The following is a 12382-nucleotide window of genomic DNA, read 5'->3' as shown; positions in this document are numbered from 1 at the left end:
ATAAAATTTGAAAGAGGTGCCAAAGGTGTTCTCTGTAGTCCTTGTCCTTGTAATGATCCATTTTAATTTCAATGTACTTAAGATATTGACACCTGCCGAGTCAGAGAAAAACTAAAGCCAACCTGTACTCAAATTTCGCAAGATGATCAACAAGAAAATGGTCCCATGGTGAAATAACTTCTCAATGGTACAATAGTAAATCCCAATCCCACACACAAATTCTGAGATTCGCAATCCCTTTCAGAGCCCACAAAGGATCTAAAGAGTTGTGCAATAAAGGAATTTGTTTAGCTTTGTGCAACCCAGCATTTTACAAACTTATTTGATATTCAGACCCATTTTGCTCGCTTCTTCTTTTTTTTTTTTTTTAATGCCATGCCTATTACAATCACTCAGAAGTAATATTCCACAGAGCACACTTTGGAAAATGCTTGTCTAAACTTTCCAGGGCTCCTCCTTTCTGCTTGCGTGCCATGGTCTTTGAGACAGTTTTCGTTCTTTCTTCCTTTGGAGGAGTGTCCGTCTCTGAAGTGATCTTCAAGTCGTTCTCATCCCCAAGTCCTAAGAAAAGATGTTTTCCAATCTGGCTCCACATTTCTATCTTGGTGAGATCTATAGAAACTTACCAAATGTGAAAATCCTTGCTTAAGCTACTTTTCAGTTGCCCCTGTAAGATTTTAATATTTAAAGATATCAATTTAGCACATAAACAAACAGGTAAATATTTATTTACTTAAAAACCAAGGGCGCTTTTATAAAAACTTTCTCCTAGCCTCTACTTCTTTGGGGAAGAAGAGGGTGGCAGGAAACTCCGTGTGTGGATTGAGGGCCTATAGAGGAATCCTGGGCGCGTTGTGCTTTGAACAGAGCCGTGAATTGGGAAGGTGAGAGTGACTATTGTAAGTTGGCCGTGGCATCCACAATAATTGCTAACAGACCACATCTCTCCTCACTTCTTTTCACCCCCTACCTTGATTCCTAGCATGCTTACAGCATACTTTATTTCTGAGTTATTAAAAATTACATCTTTCTTATATTGATTCTTGACAGTTGCCAGCTGGCTGCTAATTGTTTCCAGTTCTGGCACTTCAAATTTACTGATTTCTCTTTTGATATTTTAATCATTCTGCTATCCCCCTTCTCTTTCCCCTCCCTGCTGTTTTGTCTTGTCTTCAGAATTTCTCAAAGCAGCCGTGAGGACTCCAGCTCCATTTTTCTTATGAAATATTTCTTTACATTCTCAAGAAATAGATGAACATTGCAATGTCTACACTTCTCTGATATGCTTTGAACAACTTCTGTTTACACCAGAGTAACAGGTCCGTGAACTCCCTCAGGATGTAATTTGTGTGGCTCCCAAACATTTGTGGGTATGGCTCCTCCTCTTTTGTTGTCAGGTGATGCTTGGGCAATATCAAGAACTGGGCATTGAACCCCAAACAGGTCACAGGACAAGATGATAAACTATAGAAATGCACAAATGCAATGAATTCATTCTGAGCAACTTGGGAAAGACAGAATTGGGATAGATATGCAACCAAATTAATCCAGCTCAGGCAAACTGTGATATTTGAGATGACAGTGAGTTCCATGAGGTGAGAGGATTTGTCTACTTGTTTAATGTCGCAGCCTCAGTGCCTGACACAGCTGAGGCTAATAATAGGTACTAAATAAATACCTGGTGAGTTCAGTATGGGTTTTCTTCTTCCTCTTCATGATCTGACCAACAATCAGAGTTTGGGACAAATTAGTGGGTAAAATCTAACAAGAAACCTCCCCACCTCTCCCAAGTGACTTTCCCACTCAGCACCATTTAGAAGTTTTTCTTTCTGTCCTGAGAAAATACTCTAGAAATGATATCATAAAACCTCCCTTTAAGAATGTATATTATGAATATACAGCTCCATAGAATGTTTGAACCTTAGAGTCCATCGGGTACAATACTTTAATTTTGCAGTGGCCCCTCAGAAGTGAAATGGTTTCTCTAAGGGAGTCCTGGGCTGCACGGAGTACTGGGTGAGCACTTGATCCATGGAAGAAACATTAACTGCGAGCCTACCTTGTGCAAGGCCCAGTTCTGGTCACAGGCAAATAGGGAAAATGTGACACATTCTATGGCCTGCATTGTCTTATGATCACTTGTTCAACCTACTAGGTTAACCAAATTTAACGTTTTGGGGGATTTTTGGTAGTTACCGAAGTTAATATATTCTCTTCTGAAATATCAAGGGAAGGGTGAAAAGAAAGTGCAGGGAGCAGTTTGTTTGCCTCAGTGAGAAGAACTCTTCCACCTGACCACACTTTTCTTGCAGTCACAGGCTATTTCTTATATAACTCGCTGTTCCGAGCACCTATCACAGGCCTTTGCACATAGAAGTGACTCAAGAAACATTATAGGATACAATGAATGTGAATTGGAAATATGGTGGATTTGTTCATTTGAGCCAGAGTTGTGCATGTGGTTGAATCACGGCATTATCTTGGGCAAGTCTGCCTTGTGGGTCTATAAGACCAGCCTCCTTGCAATTTACATGGGCAAAGGGGTCTGCAAGGAGGTGCCTTCATCCCTGCAAGAGGGGTAGGGATACAGAGTATATGGAAAACAGCATATTGGAAGTTTTCCAGATCAGTCCTATGCAGAGAGAGGCTAAAGACTGAAGCTGAAGGAACTGCTTCCATAAGGGACTGAGTGCCTTGGTTTGGTTTCCCAGAAACTGATCCTGAGATTCAGGTGCAAGCAGTTTATTTGAAGGGTAAAATTAACACCAGCTGAAGAGTAGGGAAGTGTTACAGGGAAGGAAAGGCAGCCAATAAATGGTAGGATATTAAACTGACTATTGCAGTGGATGCCTTGGACTTAGTCCTGCAGAGAAACTCGGGACAACAGTGTAAAACTCAAGCCACAAGATTACCCCACATGGAGGGGAAGGAGGGATAAACCAAGCCTTGAGAGTCATTGATAGAAGACTACCAGTTGTTGTTAATTCCCTGATGCCTCTGGTCTATGGCACACAAGGGCAGAGTAGCCTTTTCCAGTTCTGAAAGAAAATCACTTAGTCACAGAGATGCAGACTAGAAGTTGGTTGGAGCAGAGTGAAAGATTTGAGGGACACAGCAGGGGACACAGACAGCAGCTGCTGCACTTATTTTGGTATAAGGATGATAAGCAGCTCTTCAGAATATACCCAAGAGAGTGACAGGGTGTGGCAGGGGAAAATCTAGCTCTGTTTCTCTGGCCTCATAGTGGAAACTATAGGGAATGCACTGCTTCTACAGGGAATGGAAGCCTGGGGTTTAGAGTTTGAGAGTTCTGGGAAGTTGTCATGGGGTGCTGGTAATACTGGTACTGATGAGGCTCCCTTGCTTGGATGATTCACAGGCATTGGCACCAGTATCAGCATCAGCAAGGAGGCACCAGGGCAGAATATAAAACAAGTCTTTTGTGACATCATGTCAGACACTCCTAGGGAGTCCAAGATTGGATTGGAGAAGTTTTTGAAGTGGATCTTACATTATACTAATGGGAGCATAACCAGTGAAGTTAGAGAGGTTATTATTTAAGTGATTTCATGAGTACACATAGACTAGTAAGGCCCAGGAAAACTCCACATATGAGAGTAAATGGAGTAGAAGGTGAGGAAATGAACATAATACCCTGCGCTCCATATTCTCCATGTCTCCTCTTTTCACTGTTATCCAAGACCAGGAGGCAGGACCAGGACTTGGAGAAGTTTGTAGTAGATTGGCTTATTGGTCTTCAACTCTTCACTCATCCCTATGTTAAAATTATACATCCATGCCCACATGACTTTCCCTCCTCCCACTAAAGGAAGAGTATATTTCCTTGCCCCTTAAGTTTGAGTTTGGCCATATGACTTGCCTTGGCCCATGGGATATGAAAGGAAGTGATGTGAGCAGAAGCTTAAAACATGTACTTCATTTGCCCTCTTGAGCTTCTTCCATTTGCCGTGAGGACAAACCCCAGGTAGCTGCTGTTCCCACTATGAAAAAATGACATGTGAGGCACACCTGAACCCAACTCAGAACACAGGGCCAATCGAGCAAACTCACACTCCAGAGCACAGCCACTCAGTCAGCTGAGCTCGGATTAAATCAGTCAAAACATAGTCCACCTACCAACCCATGAGGTCCTGAGATTTTTTGAGGTTGTTTGTTACACAGCATAAACTGACTACTGCAGGTGCAACACACATCAACACATTCTGAAAATGCATGGAAAAAGGAGAATCCTGGATGACATGGCTGTTAAGGGTAAGCAAACTTCACCACCCAAAATTTTTGACCACATGATTAGCAGAGGATTTGTGAGGAAGCAAAAGTTAAAAGAAGCTCAAATGAACCTGCAATATGGGTAGAGGTGGGCCAGAAATTTGAAAGGAAGGCAATGGGGCTTTGCAACACTTAAAGCAATCAAAATAAACAGTTGTGAAACCAGGAAAAGGTAATCCCCAGCACAGGGGTCTGCTGCCGGGCCGCCTCAGCTGTGGTACATTTAATCTATCGCATTAACACAGCTTTTAGAGTTACAGTCCCTCAAAAGGATTTGGACTCCATTCCTGTTGCAGTTGCCAGGGCCTAAAACTGTCAATTAGAAAACCATTTACCCAAGTAAACGCCTCCACTGGCTGTCAGGTGCAAGTTATTACTCCAATCTTCGTTTTGGCCTTTTCTTTACATGCGCATCCAAACTCTCCAAATCTGCTCCCGCATCCAAATCACATTCCCAGAGCATGTTACAGAAAAGAATGCACTTTGAAACAGTTTGCAACTATGCAAATGTTAGTCCTCACAGCTTTGTCTCAGAGAAGGTGTGACGCAGAGGTTTGGTTTGGCATGGAGCTGGGCAAACCTTTTCCATGACTGCTTTTCTTGACTTTTTTTTTCACTCTCAGTTCTAGTTTCTTGTTGATTGAATAAAGTAGATTGAAATTACCCTCCTAGTCCCATAGTCACAGTACCTTCACACTTCTCATGGAAGAGCGATAAACACAAGTGTTCTTTTTAAACACAGCCCTTTCTAGTCTGGGATGCAGAGGACAATCATTGTTCCTTGCACCAGCTCGTTGAAATATGCCACCCCCAGGAGAAGGGAAGTTAACATTTTCCAGGTGCTTCTGCCTATGTTATCTCATCTAATCCCCACAGCTCTCCTGAGAGGAAAGCCCATTAGATCCACTTCACAAAGGAAAAACCTGAGGCTGGAGAGGCGATGTGACAGAGCTGGGATTCCAGCACTCCTACGTTATTTGAAGGCCAGTTCCCCTCCTCTGCACAGTGATGTTTGGAGAGAGAAGGATTCTATAGGAAAAGATCCTGAGGTCTGATCCCAGGAGTCCTGTAGAAAACTAAGGCCCTCTACCCGTATACCTGTGTTTGGGCCTGACAAAGTCAGCATCGTTGTTTTTCACTGTCTGAAGATGGTTGCTGGATCAAAATTGAGAGACATCGTAAGCTGTGTTGTACCTGCTAATCTCTTTGCTTTGCTCTTGCCTTCCTAATGTTAATTCCCCAGAAAAGCGACACAGCAGCCAGCAGGGTGTTTCTAACAAGTAAATCAGATGACCACACTCCCCTACTTAAAACCCTCCAAGACATTACCATCTCACTTAGGGTCAGGACTCGGCCTACCAGGTCCTACACCTCCCAGCCCCTGCTACACCCGACCTCATCTTGCACCCACAACCCGCTCATTTATTCATTAGGCACTGGTCGATCTCTAGGGACACTTCTGCTCCTAGAAATGTACCAGCTTTTTCTGGCTCAAGGCTTTTACAGTTGCTATTCCCTCTGTCCAGAACATTCTTACCCTAGACCTTTGTGCAGGTGGGCTTTTTCAGTCCATGCACTCTCTCCTCCACCACCCTGACTAATGTAGAGCTTCCTTCTTACTCCATCCTTGTCACTCTCGGACTCATGATAAACTTTGATTTCTTCCATAGCCTGTATCACTCTCTAAATTTATTATATCTATTCATTTACTTGTGTGCTTGTATATGATTCATCTCTTCTCACCAGAGAATAGGCTATTTGAGGACAAACATTCATCAAACCTGTTCATGGCTACATCCCCAGTGCATGGGACAGTGCTTGGGGCATGGAAGGTCTTCATAAAGATGTGTCGAGTGAAGAGAGATGTTTGAACATGCCTTGTACCTAGCTTACTCTATTAATGTTTATTTTAATTTTAATGCTTATCTCAGCTACCTTTTGAGCTGGAAACACAATAATAATACTTTTCAAACTATTAAAGAGAATGTGGATGAATGTGGGATCCTGGAGGATCTATGTAGCCTTGCTAGGGCTCAAACTCCACTGCCCTGTCCATGATCATACCCCTGTACCTAGCACAATGCCTGGCACATATGTTGTGAGGGAATGAGGAAGAACTTTGAGGGTGAATGGAGTTCTCAGTGGTCCCTATATGCTAGCCAGGACTGGAATTTTAGAAGAAGGAATAAAGGGATTATAAATAGAAATGAATGAGAGGAGTATCTTACTTTTATCTTTCTTCTCTCTCTGCTCTCCTTCTTCCATTTCATGATGAAGTTGTGGTAGGATGATGCTGGAGCAGGGAGATACTCTCAGCTTGGAAGTCCAGGCAAAGCCAGTGTGGAACCCAAGAATAGGCAAGCTAGAGCAGGTCTCTTTGTTCTGCCTCTGATCTAGGGCAAGCACCAAAGAAGCAAGAGGGGCCCTTGAGAATCTCACATGGCAGGAAACCAGAGAGAGATTTGGGAATGAAGTTCTCATGCAGTGTGAATTTGCCTAGAGTGTCTTTGAATAGTTTCAGAAGTGTGGTAGGTGAGTAGGAGATTATATGGGAATTTAGAGCTTGGAGATTTTGACCATAGCTCTTCATCTCTGCTCATTGGCAACAACGGTACTTGAAAGCCATTAGTGTGAACTTTCTGAAATGTTTTTTCTCCTGTAGAATGGAACTATCTGTTGGCTTAATAAACAGCACAGGAAAAGAAATAAAGCTGGAGCAATATAAATGGGAAACTGGGTGAGTTAGCTAGCTCTCAATTTTCGAGAAAAGTTGTTTCCAAGGAAAGAACATTAAGTAAGGTTTCAGGATCTATTGCTTTTATTTTAAAGAAAAGCAGATCAAAACTTCTAAGTAGATGTATTAAAAAATGTCAAGAATAGATGCTTTATTTCTCTCTCTCTCTTTTTTTTTTACTGTTGAAAAAATTGTGTTTCTGTGAGCAGGGGAAGTCTAAATGGATTTTGACTGAAATGATGAAATGGGCAAAGCCCAGATGAATAAGGTAAGGGATTTGGGATAAGAGTGTTCTTATGAATACAGCAATCATTTCCTTGTATCTGTGTATTAGGAGTTAGATCAAGTAGATCTAAATTAACAATATTTTTTCATCTAATATAATGGATATGACAGAGTTAATAATTGAAATAAATTGCCAACCCATAAAGCAGAGTGGTTTTAACTTAGAAGGTGAAGAAGATAAAATATTCATATGAAAAACCAAAGATAACTGAGCAACATCAGTCATTAAACAAGATATAGTGTTAGCAAAATATGACAATTTCTTTCCAGTATATTAGAGTGGATTCTTCCAATAACATGATGGCTTTCTCTAATAGTCTCATGCTACAAGTGTTTATTCAAACTGAAACACACTATAATCCTTGACTCTTTTTCTGGTTTAGGTCACTAGACATTTTGGAGTGAATCTCTCAGCTGTCCACAATAAGCCAACTGAAGTAGCAGACTGAGAAGTGGAATGAAGAAAGGTGTTCTATTCCTGGGTATGCAGGTAAAAATTGTATAGCAGGCATCTTCTGCTAAAGCCAAGATAAACTGAAGGTGTATTTCCACCAGTGGATGATCTCTTCTCGAGCACAAATTTGTTGTGATGCATTATTTTGACTATTTATACTACAATGTAGTTGATTAGTTGAACGTGATCTTGGCAGCAATACCTAGAATTATGTCTTAGTCTTAAGTCCAGACCCATTAACTCTTCTCATTGTAGGCCAGATAAGGAATGGAATGCTTTGATTAATAAAATATTCTGTTTTTTTTAACTGACATTAATGCTATATATATTAGCACTATAGTTACATACAACTAAAAAAACCCCTGGCACTGGAATTAGGCTGAGTGTAACAACCTTTACTCTAGGAATAAGGAGCTATTTTAAGATATTGGGGGCTTTAGGAGTTCTAATTATATAGAGAAACCCTGTGGGAAAACGTTCTGTTTCTTTAGAAAGTTCTGATTACTTGGAACCTGCAAGGGGTTGAAAGATGTGGACCACCCCTCTGTAGAATACTTACTTGAAATGGAACTAATGCTGCGTTGATTTTACCTTTAGGCAACAAATCTATCTCCCTTGATATCAACAACTCTATGCATTTAGAATTTGTTCATATCTTTAGGATATTAAGGATGAAAAAAGGGGGCTTGAACAGAAGTGGAGTCCTTGAATAATGCTCTTTGGGAGATAGTATAGTATAGAGAAATATCTGTTTTGAAGTCAGGCAGCCCTGGTAAGACTCCCAGACCCACTGCTTACCCTCTATGTGACATGAGCAAGTTAGCAGCCTCTCTGTATCTCTGTTTCCAGAACTATAAAACTGTGGGCATAATATCTTGCAGAACTCTTGTTGGGATTAAAAATAATACCATATGAAAAGTGTCCTGTGTGGTCTTTGGCACTGTGGAAACTACATACATTTTAGTTCTTTGGGCTTTGTGGCGACTATTCGACTCTGCCATTGTAGTGTGAAAGCAGCCATAGAGAATGTACATAAATTAATGGACATGGCTGTGGTCCAATAAGACTTTATGGACACTAAAATGGAACTTCTCATAATGTTCACATGCAATGAAATATTATTTTTCTTTTGATTTCTTCAACCATTTAGAAGTATAAAAACTATCTTAGCTCACAGGCCATACAAAAATAGGTGGATGCCCACCAAAGAAAAGCTCAGGACTAGATGGCATCACAAATGAATTCTATCAATAATTTAAAGAAGAATTAACACCAATCTTTCTCAGACTCTTCCAAAAAATAGAATAGCCGAGAACACTTCCTAACTCATTCTATGAGGCCAGAGTTACCCTAACACCAAAGTTCAACAAAAACATCACAAGAGAAATCATCTAAAGATAAGATTACATGTAAAAAAAAAATAAAAACAGGTGGAGGGCTAAATTTGGCCCATGGCTTATAATGTGCCTACCTACCCTCCAGATGCAATAGGAGATATAAAGGAAATGGAATACGTCATCCTTGTTCTCTAGGACTTTTTAGCTTTACAGGCATGTCCTAGTATTACTCATAAAAGTAGTTGAATAACCATAAAATAATGTACAAATAAATAGAAATTAAAATAATGCAAATGCAGCAGAGAAATGTTGAGGGTGCTGGGTGTGAAAAGATCAGTCATGAAGGTATGGTTGACTCTTGAAGATCAGAATAGATAGACTAATTTATTTGTTCCTTCAATCATTTATTTGTTTATGGGATTAGGCTTTGCATTTGCTCATTAAATTGGGACAGATTGAAAATGGCAGAGAGAAGACACATTTTACGGCTATACAAGAAACACGGAGGTAAGAAGAAAAGCTTATGTGAGGAGAATAGGGGTAAAGGAAGTGAGAGAGAGAGAGATGGAGAGAGAGAAAGAGCATGAGCAGTATGGGGATGATAGATAATAGCTAAGGCAGAGTAAATTAGCTAACGAAAGGTTTTGAAGTTCAGTGGAGAATAGTTAACCATGGATTGAAAATTAGAGGACAATTTAAGTGTGTCTTTTGACTTTGAATTGCATATATTCCTATCCAATCATGACTATCTTGTTTTTATTTCTTATATATTTATTATTTATACCTCTCTTACTACCAAAACAAACAAAAAACATTAAACTTGAGAGGGCTTCATGTGCTTTCTTTCTTTGGGGATTACTCTGAGCTGGTCTCTACCTCTGGTTATTTGTCTAACCAAGTGGCCCATTATCTCTCGCAAAAAGATTTAGATTAATTGTAATAATTATTTGGGGTGTGCTAAAATCAACATATTCTTTTGAATTTGGCTAGATGACTATTTTTTTCTAATTTATATATTGTCAACACAACAGGAACATCATGTTTACAATTCTAAATGTTCCTATAAATCACGAATAAGAACACCCAATCTGACCCTAGGATGCTCTACTTCTGCCTTCTTTCCAGCTAGAAAAATCTATCCTTTCAGTTGCTGTTTTGACCCTGATTTCTATCTAAATAAGGTACTTTACCTTTAGTCCAAGATCTGAGCTAATGATCGCTGAGATGTTACCAAAACCTTTTTGGAATTCCAAACATACAATGCCAGTCTTTCCATGGTTGCCATGGAAACTATATCCCAGAAAAATCCAGTCAATTATTTTAGTATGACTTATCCTCTATAAAACCAAATTGGCCATTTCTAATAAACTTAAGCTTTTAAAAATTGTTCCCTTACTAAATCATTGGTAATGTATTCCTTAATATTCTTACCATGACCAATAGTACAATTAACATGAAACCAAGGCAGAATATCAAGATGGTTCTGTGTAGTGGGAAAACCACTGGACTTGAAACCAGTGCACCTCAGATTAAAATAGTCTATGCCATTTACTCTCTGACCTTATTGAAGTCATATTACTTTTCTGAGGCTCAGTTTCCTGAAATGTAATATGGGGGTAATAACATCCACCTCAACAGGGTCCTTGTCAAGATTTGACAAAATGACAAATAATCAGCCCATGGAGGCTCAAAAATACATATTCATTATTTGTAACTATGTCTCCCACTAATTTTCTGCTACTATGAGTGATTCACAATAAGGCAGGATACAGTTAGCATGGGTAAAGAAAATCAACAGATAACTTCTTAAAATTCAATTTAACATAACTTTTGAACTCTTTTTCCCACTAAACATTTATTAGAGCTAGTAAATTGCTACAATACAAAGAAAAATTTTGATTTTTCTTTCTTCTCTCTTAGCAAGTGTCCTCTTTGGACTTGGTTTTGACCAGCAGATGTGTATAGACATGGAGAAAAAGAATAGAGAGAGAATTCACAAACTAGATTCTCAGTCCCAGATATTTGCACATTAAATGGAGTTGACTTTCTATTTTCATTATTCACCAAAAACCCAGAAAAAATGCAAACAAGCATTTCGAGCAATTTATGGTAGTATAATTATAGTACACAGGTCTAGGAGTAGGAGGGAGCACCCTTTGGGGAAATCAGTTCAGTTCATTAGGTCATCTACCTTCCTCCCGGTAAATATTCATCTCTCAAAATCCCTACCAGATGTTGATATTGTATTGTAAGATTCTGGTTAACTTGGATGATCTTGAATTCTGAATGAGTAGAGTTCTGTATTACAAGGGTCATTTCTCTACAAATTATAGAATATCTCAACTACTTTGGTATAAAAATGAGAACGTTTTACATATTTTTTCCCCAATGACTGTCACCAATCAACATCTTGGTCTGATGAACTTTTCTCTTATTTCAGTTGATAAAGTAGCTTCTTCTGGCATTGCAACTTAGGTCCATCAATTGGCAGATATAACAGTACTGCCTGACTGCAGGTTAGATATTTGGCTACAACAGTTTTGAGTTGGTGAAGCAGAGGAATGACTGGTCTCTCAAATTTACCCCACTTCTTTAGGACGATTGACCTTCTGATATTAGATTGAGGAGTAGAGAGAAGAGAAGAACTAACTCCTTAAATCTCTGATTGGATGAGATTGTTGGAGCCACCAACTCAGTCCCCAGCAAGTCCCTTGGGCATCGGTAGTCACTAGGAGACTCACTGACCCTCATCTGGAGCTTCCATGACGTTCCAGAATAGATAAGACTCTGTATATTACCGTGGTCCCTAATAAAACTGCAGACCCCAATCCATTACAGTCCCAACTCCAGTGCCTGCAGGTAAATATTTAACAACTTGTTCTCCAGAAGAAATAAAGGCCATGATTTGTAGTGAATGCTGATCTCCATAGTGTAAATACTCCTACTATGAACCAGAAATAACAGAAAGTAGATTTGGGAAGAGATGCATACCCCAATAAGGTTGGAGAAAAGAGTACATTAATAATTTTATAATAACCACTTGTATTTAAGTGTACTTCTCATCTGGAAAGATTGTAAGTGATGTATCAAACACAATAGGTATAAACAAGGTTGTGTCACTTAGCTATTGAATATTCCTCAGTGACTCTCCTTTGCCATAGGAAACATTTCATAGCAGATGAGTGAATTTGGCATCTGTACCTACCCTACCACCTCTACTCCCTTTCCAGCCTCATCTCCCATTGCTCTTCTACCCTCAGCTGGTGTTAAAAATGTATAGGT

At 39.7% G+C, this 12382-nt stretch overlaps 1 long non-coding RNA gene across 2 annotated transcripts; it reads right to left on the bottom strand.

The window, feature by feature from the left end:
* Positions 1 to 344: 344 nt before the first annotated feature.
* LOC139085326 (uncharacterized) lies at positions 345 to 10363 on the bottom strand. 2 transcript variants are annotated; one of them, XR_011543609.1, is made up of 5 exons: positions 10291 to 10363; positions 6519 to 6683; positions 1679 to 1719; positions 627 to 667; positions 355 to 561 (listed from the first exon to the last, which is right to left on the bottom strand). It is a non-coding gene; the product is annotated as an uncharacterized lncRNA (long non-coding RNA). The 2 variants fall into 2 exon arrangements; XR_011543608.1 differs by lacking the exon at positions 6519 to 6683 and having other exon boundaries at positions 345 to 561; positions 10291 to 10355.
* Between the last annotated feature and the right edge of the window lie 2019 nt (positions 10364 to 12382).

The sequence above is a fragment of the Equus przewalskii genome, chromosome 8, assembly GCF_037783145.1.
Source record: "Equus przewalskii isolate Varuska chromosome 8, EquPr2, whole genome shotgun sequence".
NCBI classification, from domain to species: Eukaryota; Metazoa; Chordata; class Mammalia; order Perissodactyla; family Equidae; genus Equus; species Equus przewalskii.
The sequence above is the reverse complement of the archived record's forward strand: the minus strand, read 5'-3'. Positions and strand labels throughout refer to the sequence as shown.